Genomic DNA, 9,636 nt, shown 5'->3' with positions numbered 1-9,636 from the left:
AATCATCAAATGATTGGCTCTAGGGCTCTAACTAACAATCTCCCACTAGCACTAGTGCCAATCAGTGTAGGCTCTAAGCCCCAATGACCTAGTGTGACCATCATGCTTCCTCTGTGCCAAAGCCTTGGTCAAGGGATCTGCGATGTTAGCCTCTGTAGTTACTCTGCATATCTTCACATCTCCTCTCTCGATAATCTCTCAAATGAGATGGAAGCGCCGTAGTATGTGTTTGGTCTGCTGGTGTGAGCGAGGTTCCTTCGCCTGTACTATAGCTCCATTGTTGTCACAATAGAGCTCAATAGGGTCAGCGATACTAGGAACCACCCCAAGTTCAGTGATGAACTTGTGGATCCAAACTGCCTCCTTTGCTGCCTCTGATGCAGCAATGTACTCGGCCTCTGTCGTAGAATCAGCTACTGTGTCCTGCTTCGAACTCTTCCAGCTCACAGCACCACCATTTATGCAAAATACGAACCCTGACTGTGATCGATAATCATCCTGATTGGTCTGGAAGCTGGCATCATTGTAACCCTTTACAGCTAGCTCATCATTGCCTCCATATATCAAGAAATATTCTTTAGTCCTTCTTAAGTACTTAAGAATATTCTTGACCGCTATCCAGTGACTTTCACCTAGATCTGACTGGTATCTACTCGTCATGCTCAAAGCATACGAGACATCAGGTCGAGTACATAGCATGGCGTACATGATAGATCCTATGGCTGAGGCATAAGGGATCTGATCCATGCGGTCTCTCTCCTCTCTAGAAGAGGGATCTTGAGTCTTCGAAAGACTCACGCCATGTGACATCGGCAGAAATACCTTCTTGGAGTTTTGCATGGCAAACCGAAGGAGTACCTTGTCAATATATGTACTCTGACTTTGGCCAAGCAATCTCTTAGATCTATCTCTATAGATTTGTATCCCTAGAATGCGGGATGCTTCACCTAAGTCCTTCATTGAGAAACATGCCCCTAGCCAAGTCTTGACAGACTGTAGCAAAGGGATGTCTTTCCCAATGAGTAGTATGTCATCCACATACAATATGAGGAAGACAACTATGTCCCCTATAACCTTCTTGTAGACACAAGGTTCATCTTCATTTTTGATGAAACCAAACTATTTGATTGCATCATCGAATCGTAGATTCCAGCTCCGAGAAGCTTGTTTTAGTCCATAAATGGACCTATGCAGCTTGCATACTCTGCTAGTATGCTGTGGATCTACAAAACCCTTAGGTTGTGTCATGTACACATCCTCGAGCAGGTTTCCATTCAGAAACGTGGTTTTGACATCCATCTGTTATATCTCATAGTCACGGTAAGCTGCAATAGCAAGCATGATCCGAATGAACTTAAACATCACTACTGGAGAAAAAGATTCATCATAGTCAATACCATGAATCTTTTTGAAACCTTTAGCTACCAAGCGACCCTTATAGATAAGTCCATCCATGTCAGTCTTTCTCTTAAAGACCCACTTACACCCAATGGGTTTTACCCCTTCAGGTGGATCAACCAAAGTCCATACTTGGTTGGTGTACATGGATTCCATCTCGGATCTCATGGCCTCAAGCCATTTCTCGAAATTTGGTCTCATCACAGCTTCCTGATAGGTGGTAGGCTCATCCTCTATGAATACAATGTCATCATGGTCAGACAAGAGAAATGAGTATCTCTCAGGCTGACGACGTACCCTATCAGACCTGCGAAGAGGTATGTTTGCTTGAACTGGTTGTTGTTCCTCAACTCCTTGTGGAACAACACCATCCACAACACTTTGTGGTTTCAGTTCAATTTCCATCGTTGAACTTCTTCAAGATCGAACGTACTCCCACTAGTCTTTCTAGAAACAAAGTCCCTTTCTAGAAAGACCCCAGTCTTTGCCACAACTACCTTGTGCTGACTGGGAATGTAGAAGTAATATCCCTTAGTTTCCTTGGGATATCCAATGAAATAACACTTGTCGGATTTGGGTCCTAATTTGTCTTAGACTTGACGTCTAACATAAGCCTCACAACCCCAAATCCTCATGAAAGACACCTGGGCATCTCTCCCAGTCCATATCCTATATGGTGTCTTTATCACGGCCTTGGATGGAACTCGGTTGAGTATAAAAGCTGCCGTGTCTAGAGCATAGCCCCAAAGGTATGTCGGAAGATCTGTGTGACTCATCATAGATCGTACCATATCTAATAGGGTACAATTCCTCCTTTCGGATACACCATTCCACTATGGTGTTCCAGGTGGAGTGAGTTGGGATAGAATCCCACACTCAGCTAGATAGTCACGAAACTCATGGCTAAGGTATTCTCCACCTCGATCTGATCGAAGTATCTTAATATTCTTGCCAAGCTGGTTCTGTACTTCATTCTTGAATTCTTTGAACTTTTCAAAGGATTCAGACTTATGTGTCATCAAGTGCACATAACCATATCTACTGAAGTCATCAGTAAATGTGATGAAGTACCTATAACCGCCTCTAGCAGCGACATTGAAAGGGCCACATACATCACTATGTATAAGACCTAACAAATCAGTCGCTCTTTTGCTGTACCCACTAAAGGGAGTCTTGGTCATCTTGCCTAGTAGGCATGACTCGCACGTCTCATAAGATTCAAAATCAAATGAGTCCAGCAAACCATCCTTATGGAGCTGGGATAAGCGCTTGTCATTTATATGACCTAAGCGACAGTGCCAGAGATAGGTTTGGTTCATGTCATTTGACTTGAACCTCTTGGTATTTATGTTATAGATAGGGCTTTCAAGTTCTAGAATGTAGAGTCCGTTCATCAGAGGTGCACTACAATAGAACATATCTTTTAAATAAACAGAACAACATTTGTCCTTTATTATAAAAGAGAAACCTTTCTTGTCCAAACAAGAAACTGAAATTATGTTCTTAGTTAATGCAGGCACATAACAACAATCATCTAATTCTAGTACAAGCCCAGAGGGTAGAGATAGATAGTAAGTTCCTACAGCAACAGTAGCAACCCGTGCTCTATTGCCTACTCGTAGGTCTATCTCGCCCTTCGTCAATACTCTGCTATTTCTCAGCGCTTGTATATTAGTACAAATGTGAGAAGCACATCCGGTATCTAATACCCACGATGAAGAAATAGAGAGGTCGACTTCTATAACATTTATACCTGAAGTAGAAATCTTATTTCTCTTCTTCTTAAGATCTTCCAGGTATCCTATGCAGTTCCTCTTCCAGTGCCTTGCTTGTCCTCTATACAGTTGACAAAGATGTTCAACCATATCATAAGCACCCATTAACTCATGTTGCTTCTGAAGCTCAGAGTTCATGGTCGCGAGCATAAGACAGGACACATCTAATGCGTCATCTTGATGCTTCTTATAAGCATCTCGGTCAGCTCGCATGGCAGTGGCAGGAGGAGCCTCCGGAATGGGCTGCTCCAGAACGTACAGTTTACGTTCTTGGGTGAGAACTATTCTCAAGTTCCTGTACCAGTCCAGGAAATTTGCTCCGTTGAGCTTGTCCTTCTCAAGGACAGAAAGCAGGGAGAAAGATTTCGTATTCGACGTCATGGTTATCTACAACAGAAAAATGCAGAAAATAAATATCATATTCTTTTAAATCATTTAATTAGGCCTTTAACTAAATGATGCTCCTACTGAATTCTATAATTCATGTGGGACAAGATCCACATCATACTAACCCTTGAGTTATCTTTAGCTAATACACCCAAGATTTAGTATGATCGGTAGGTAATGATTTATCAATTACATCTCTATGAAACTCTTGTTTATAGGATCATTACCCATAGTTATATTAAAACTTGAGTTATATTTGGCTAATACGCTCAAGAATTAATATAAATGTGATTTATGTCCTATCTTTCCAACTGTTGGAAGAATGCCTATAGTTGTACTCGATCCAACCGAGTTAACTAGGAATACTCAATCTAATTGAGTTTGTACTCGCCCATGCGTTGATAAGCGGGACCAAGATTGTCCCTCCGTACCCTACCAAGATAATATGTGTTGCTCTGCTTTGGCAGATTCAACAACACATGTGATCGAGGTAGTGATAGGTATCACGGCACTGTAGGTATTTGAGTTGACGCGATTTAGATCTAATCTAATCAACGATGTGTATCATATACTCGATTTAGATCTAATCTAATCGTAGAGGAGGTGCATCAGGTGCGCGACTTAGATCTAATCTAATCATCGAGATGTATTATATACGTGATTGATCGAATCGAATCGTTAAGGCGCTAATTAACTACTTTACTAGCATGCATCAAATACACACACATAAGAAATTAATTATACTATTTGTGATTAGTCATGGCCCTACTACGATCTTCTCAAGCCAATGAGAAGATCGGATGGTCAACCTAGGGTCCACAGCTCCTCCCTTTAACCACCTTATGTTGCTCGCGCCCTCCTCGTAACTCCGTCTCGAGTGGACCTTCCACGGCTCCAATTTTGTACATTACAATTTTGAAACTCGAGTTACATTCGAGTCTAAACTAATTTACAACAAGAATAAATAGAGAAAGGCACGACGCGCAGGTCGCGTATCAAAAATACAGCACACACAATCACATGACGGCACGCAGGCCGTATTATGAATTACAACACAAAATATACCAATCCAATTGGGTCTTTTGGGCCATGACTATCACAAATTATACATAATTCTAAATTATGTATTTTCTATAATTTTTTGCAATTTTAATACCAATTTTTACAAGTAAAAATTCCCGGCGGTCCCGTTTAGCGAGGGGCCAGGGGCAGCGCCCCTACCCGCGATCACCATCGCAAGGGTTCCTTAGCGATCCTACAGCACCTTAGCCCGCTGTCCCAAAAGGATTTGGGGCGAAACCTTTGAAAAAATCTTCTCGGTAGTCGAAGCCTACAAGTGCCGAAACACTTGTGCTTCGCTTCTACGAGAAAATTACTCATAAAAATCCATAAAAACTTAAATTTACAGAAAATCACAGAAGCTATATTTTTCATAAAAAATCAAATTAAACTCGTACAAGTCTTCGCACGTGGCTCTGATACCACTGTTGGGTTTTTCGGGCCGCGAAAATCGCTTTTTCGCGTCGCGGAAACCCCGAAACCCCCGCCACCGGATCCGTGCGAAGATAAAACTTTCGAAAAACTTATGAGTATGAGTTTCTAAGCCTCAATCTACAGTAGATCTACAAAGAAGAAAGATTATACCCTTGATGCGAAGCCCTTCGCAATCCCGCTCGTCCTCGGTTCGCCGGATCTCGAAAGTGTCAAAGTAGACACTTCTCTATGTGTATCCACACAAGCAAGAGATGGAGAAAAATCTCTAAGGATGTGCTAGCAACCTTAGAGATCAGTAATGGAGGAGAGGGAGAGCAAGAAGAAAGCTAGAGAGGAAGAAGATGGGAGTTACAACAAAAAAAATGAAACTCTCCACATAAAATCAAAGTGGCCGGCCACTTTAGTGGAGGTTGTAACCTCCATGGGATACCAAGAGTCACAACTCTTGGTAACACCCATGAGGTGGCATCTCACTTAAGTAACCATGATAATGTGGAGCATCATCATTGGCCCACTCAATGCCAACTCACCAATGAGGTGGCATAAAGTTAAGTCAAACTTGACTTTTCATCTTCCTCTCAAGTCAAGTCAAACTTGACCACTTCTCTCCCATGGTTGATCAAATCTAACCATTGGTTCAAGTCAATTTTAATTTAATGAATCTCTATTCATTGAATTAAATTGATTCAATGAGTCTAAGTCCAAATTAGACTCACTTAACACATGAACCAAATTGAGTCCAACTCAATAAGCATAATTTGGATTACTCTTAATCCAATTTGGTTCATCACATGAACCTAATCCTTTAGGTTCATCAAATGAACCTAATCTCCATCTAATTGCCCTTTGTGTGTGACCCTACAGGTTCTTATAACATTGGCAATGCTCCTAAACCCATTTAGAAGCATAAGTAATGAGCGGTATCTAGCAACACATCATTACTACCTAAGTTATAAGAATGTTGAGATCCAACATCACCTTGTGACTACTAATTGTGACTCCTCACAATATATGACAAGTGTCCTTCTATCCAAGACATCTAGATTGATCAATGTGAGGCATAGACCGTGTCATCCTCTAATCAATCTAAATCTTGAACTCCAAGTACACTCACTAAATCAAATGAGCTCAATATCTCATATTGACTCATTTAGGCATGGCTATGCACTTCGTGGTCTCACTCTATCAAGAATATCGATGTTGCTCCCGTTATATAGGAGGGATTGATCCCATCTACATCACTCACATCCCTCTGCATAATTCGTTACATACCCAGTAATCACCTTTATAGTCCACCCAGTTACGGGTGACGTTTGACGAAACCAAAGTACATAACTCCTTATGTAGGGATCCATGGTGACTTCAGGTCCAAGGACTAGTAGTTATACTAATAGCCACATGAGAAAGTATATGACACTCATATAACGATCTATGATACTTTCTCATGGCGGGTCATTCAGTATACATTCTCCAATGCATACCCATGTGGCAACTTGATATCTCTATATCCATGACTTGTGAGATCAAGTCATCGAGTTGACCTACATGCTAGTCTTATTGCATTAACATTGTCCTTGAATGTTAACACTCGACTAGGAATGATTAAGAGTAGTGTTCCCTATATCATCTCACTATCGGTTTAACTAATCGATTGATATAGGTGAGAACCTTCTACTCAATGACGCTATTATACTTAGTTTATTTGGCACCAATACAAGTAAGTATAATAACCAAAAACAAATGTCTTTATTTATATAAGAATATGATACAGCAAGTCCATAATACAATCATCAAATGATTGGCTCTAGGGCTCTAACTAACACCGGAGACTTTAAACTATCATAAAAGCATAGTCGATCGGGAAATCTCATGAAACAGCCCGGACGGGTTTTCATGGAAGGAACTGGAGACTTTAAACTATCATAAAAGTATAGTCGATCAGGAAATCTCATGAAACAGCCCGGACGGGTCTTCATGGGAGGAACCGAAGACTTTAAACTATCATAAAAGCATAGTCGATCGGGAAATCTCATGAAACAGCCCGGACAGGTCTTCATGGGAGGAACCAGAGACTTTAAACTATCATAAAAGTATAGTCGATCAGGAAATCTCATGAAACAGCCCGGACGGGTCTTCATAGGAGGAACTGGAGACTTTAAACTATCATAAAAGCACAGTCGATCGGGAAATCTCTTGAATTAACCCGGACGGGTCCTCTTGGGAGGAACTGGAGACTTTAAACTATCATAAACATAGCCAATCGGGAAATCTCTTGAAGTAACCCGGATGGGCCTTCTTGGGAGGAACCGGAGACTTTAAAATATCATAAACATAGTTGATCAGGAAATCTCTTGAAGTAACCCGGACGAGCCTTCTTGGAAGGAACTGGAGACTTTAAAGTATCATAAATATAGTCGATCAGGAAATTTCTTGAAGTAACCCGAATGGGTCTTCTTGGGAGGAACTGGAGACTTTAAACTATCATAAACATAGTCGATAGAGAAATCTTTTGAAGTAACCCGGACGGGTCTTCTTGGGAGGAACCAGAGACTTTAAACTATCATAAATATAGTCGATCGAGAAATCTCTTGAAGTAACCCAGACGGGCCTTCTTGGGAGGAACCGGAGACTTTAATCTATCATAAACATAGTCGATCGAGAAATCTCTTGAAGTAACCCGGATGGAGATTTTAAACTATCATAAACATAGTCGATCGAGAAATCTCTTGAAGTAACCTGGACGGGTCTTCTTGGGAGGAACCAGAGACTTTAAACTATCATAAACATAGTCGATCGATAAATCTCTTGAATTAACCCGGACGGGTCTTCTTGGGAGGAATCAGAGACTTTAAACTATCATAAATATAGTCGATTGAAATCTCTTGAAGTAACCCGGACGGGTCTTCTTGGGAGGAACCGGAGACTTTAAACTATCATAAACATAGTCAATTGAGAAATCTCTTGATGTAACCCGGATCGGTCTTCTTGGGAGGAACCGGAGACTTTAAACTATCATAAACACAGTCTATCGAGAAATCTCCTGAAGTAACCCGGACGGGTTTTCTTGAGAGGAACCGGAGACTTTAAACTATCATTAGCAAAGTCATGCAGGGTTGAGTACCTGATCAAAATATGATAGAGCACAGAACTCTATTGACTCAAATTAATCAGGATTATACACCTGGCCAAAGGTTGATGAAATTCTTCATATTAAATCGTTCGGGATTATATACCTGGCCTAGATTCAAAATCATCTAGATTTCTTTATAAAGATCACTCGGTATTACACTCCCGACCAGGATTCAAAGTTCAGAGGAAATTCTTTATATATATAATCCTTCAAAATTACATTCCCCATTAGAAGTTACAACCATATGAATTTCTTTATCTAAAATCGCTCGGGATTGTATGCCCGACCAAGAACACATAAATCCTATGGAGTTCTTTATATAAAGATTGTTCAGGGTTACACATCCCTCGGAAGCACTGAGGCCTTTGGAATTCTTTATATACAATCGTGCCTGAATAAAGACCAAGAATTTTATGGAAAGTCTTACTGTTCCAGATCATATGATCAATTAAGATACCACAAATAGAGGAGTTTGTCAAAACAATGCCTAACTTCGAGAAATAAGAAAGAATTCTTGAACAGGATAGTACTTATTCTTAGCTTTCATGATTACTTCAAAGGGAGCCGTAGCAAAGATAGTACTTATTCTCATCTCTCACAAACATCTCAAAGGAAGCAGTAGCAAGATAACAAAGGTCAAGAAAGCAGGTAAGTACAAATTTTTACAAAAATGCAAGTATTTAATTACAAGTCTTTTATGAATACATAATCATGCTTACTCAAAATTGCTTGTCAAATTTTCGGACAATTCCTGATTAAGTCTACGACGGTTTATGAATAGAGAGGAGGGTTCTCGAGATAGATAACCACCTTCCCTTAATTGTTGAATAACCCTTGTCATGAAATGATTTAAAGTCCCTATTATATGGTGGGCATATTCATCATTAAACTTCGAAGACCTCAGATAGGCTAAACGCTTGTCCTCCCATCAGTCTTCCTCATGCTCCTTATAACTCTGAAATTCGGCTTGTAGTTTAGTATTTTCATCTTTGAAAGTGTCTCTTTCCAATTTAAGCTGTTCTAGTTCTTTTTGGAGTGAGGATATCTCTGCATCCTAAGCCTTTCTTTGTTCTTGCTCTTGTAGAAGAGCAAATTCTTTTGATGATAAATCTTGAACCTGCTCAGAAAGAAAAATATTGTGAAGCCTCTCTACTTTCTCTAAGACAATATTTTTATGAGAAACATTTGAAATAGCTTTGTCCTTCAAAGTAGTTTCCACCTAGAGGCTGGAGTTTAACCGATCCACTTGTAACTCCAAGGTTTTCCTCTCAAGCTCTTTGTTTTCTAATAATTGGTGTTGATGTTGTAGTTCTTTCTTTAGAGCTTCCAATTGTTGATTCTGTAAGGCTATTTTTTCTCGTAATTGAGGGAGATCATTGTGGGAAGGAGGAAGAATAACTTTCAAAGCTTCTATTTGGGCCCTTAATTTACTATTATCCCTTTCCAGAGCTA

Source organism: Zingiber officinale, chromosome 3A (genome assembly GCF_018446385.1).
Source record: "Zingiber officinale cultivar Zhangliang chromosome 3A, Zo_v1.1, whole genome shotgun sequence".
Classification (NCBI taxonomy): domain Eukaryota; kingdom Viridiplantae; phylum Streptophyta; class Magnoliopsida; order Zingiberales; family Zingiberaceae; genus Zingiber; species Zingiber officinale.
Note: the sequence above shows the minus strand (reverse complement) of the source record.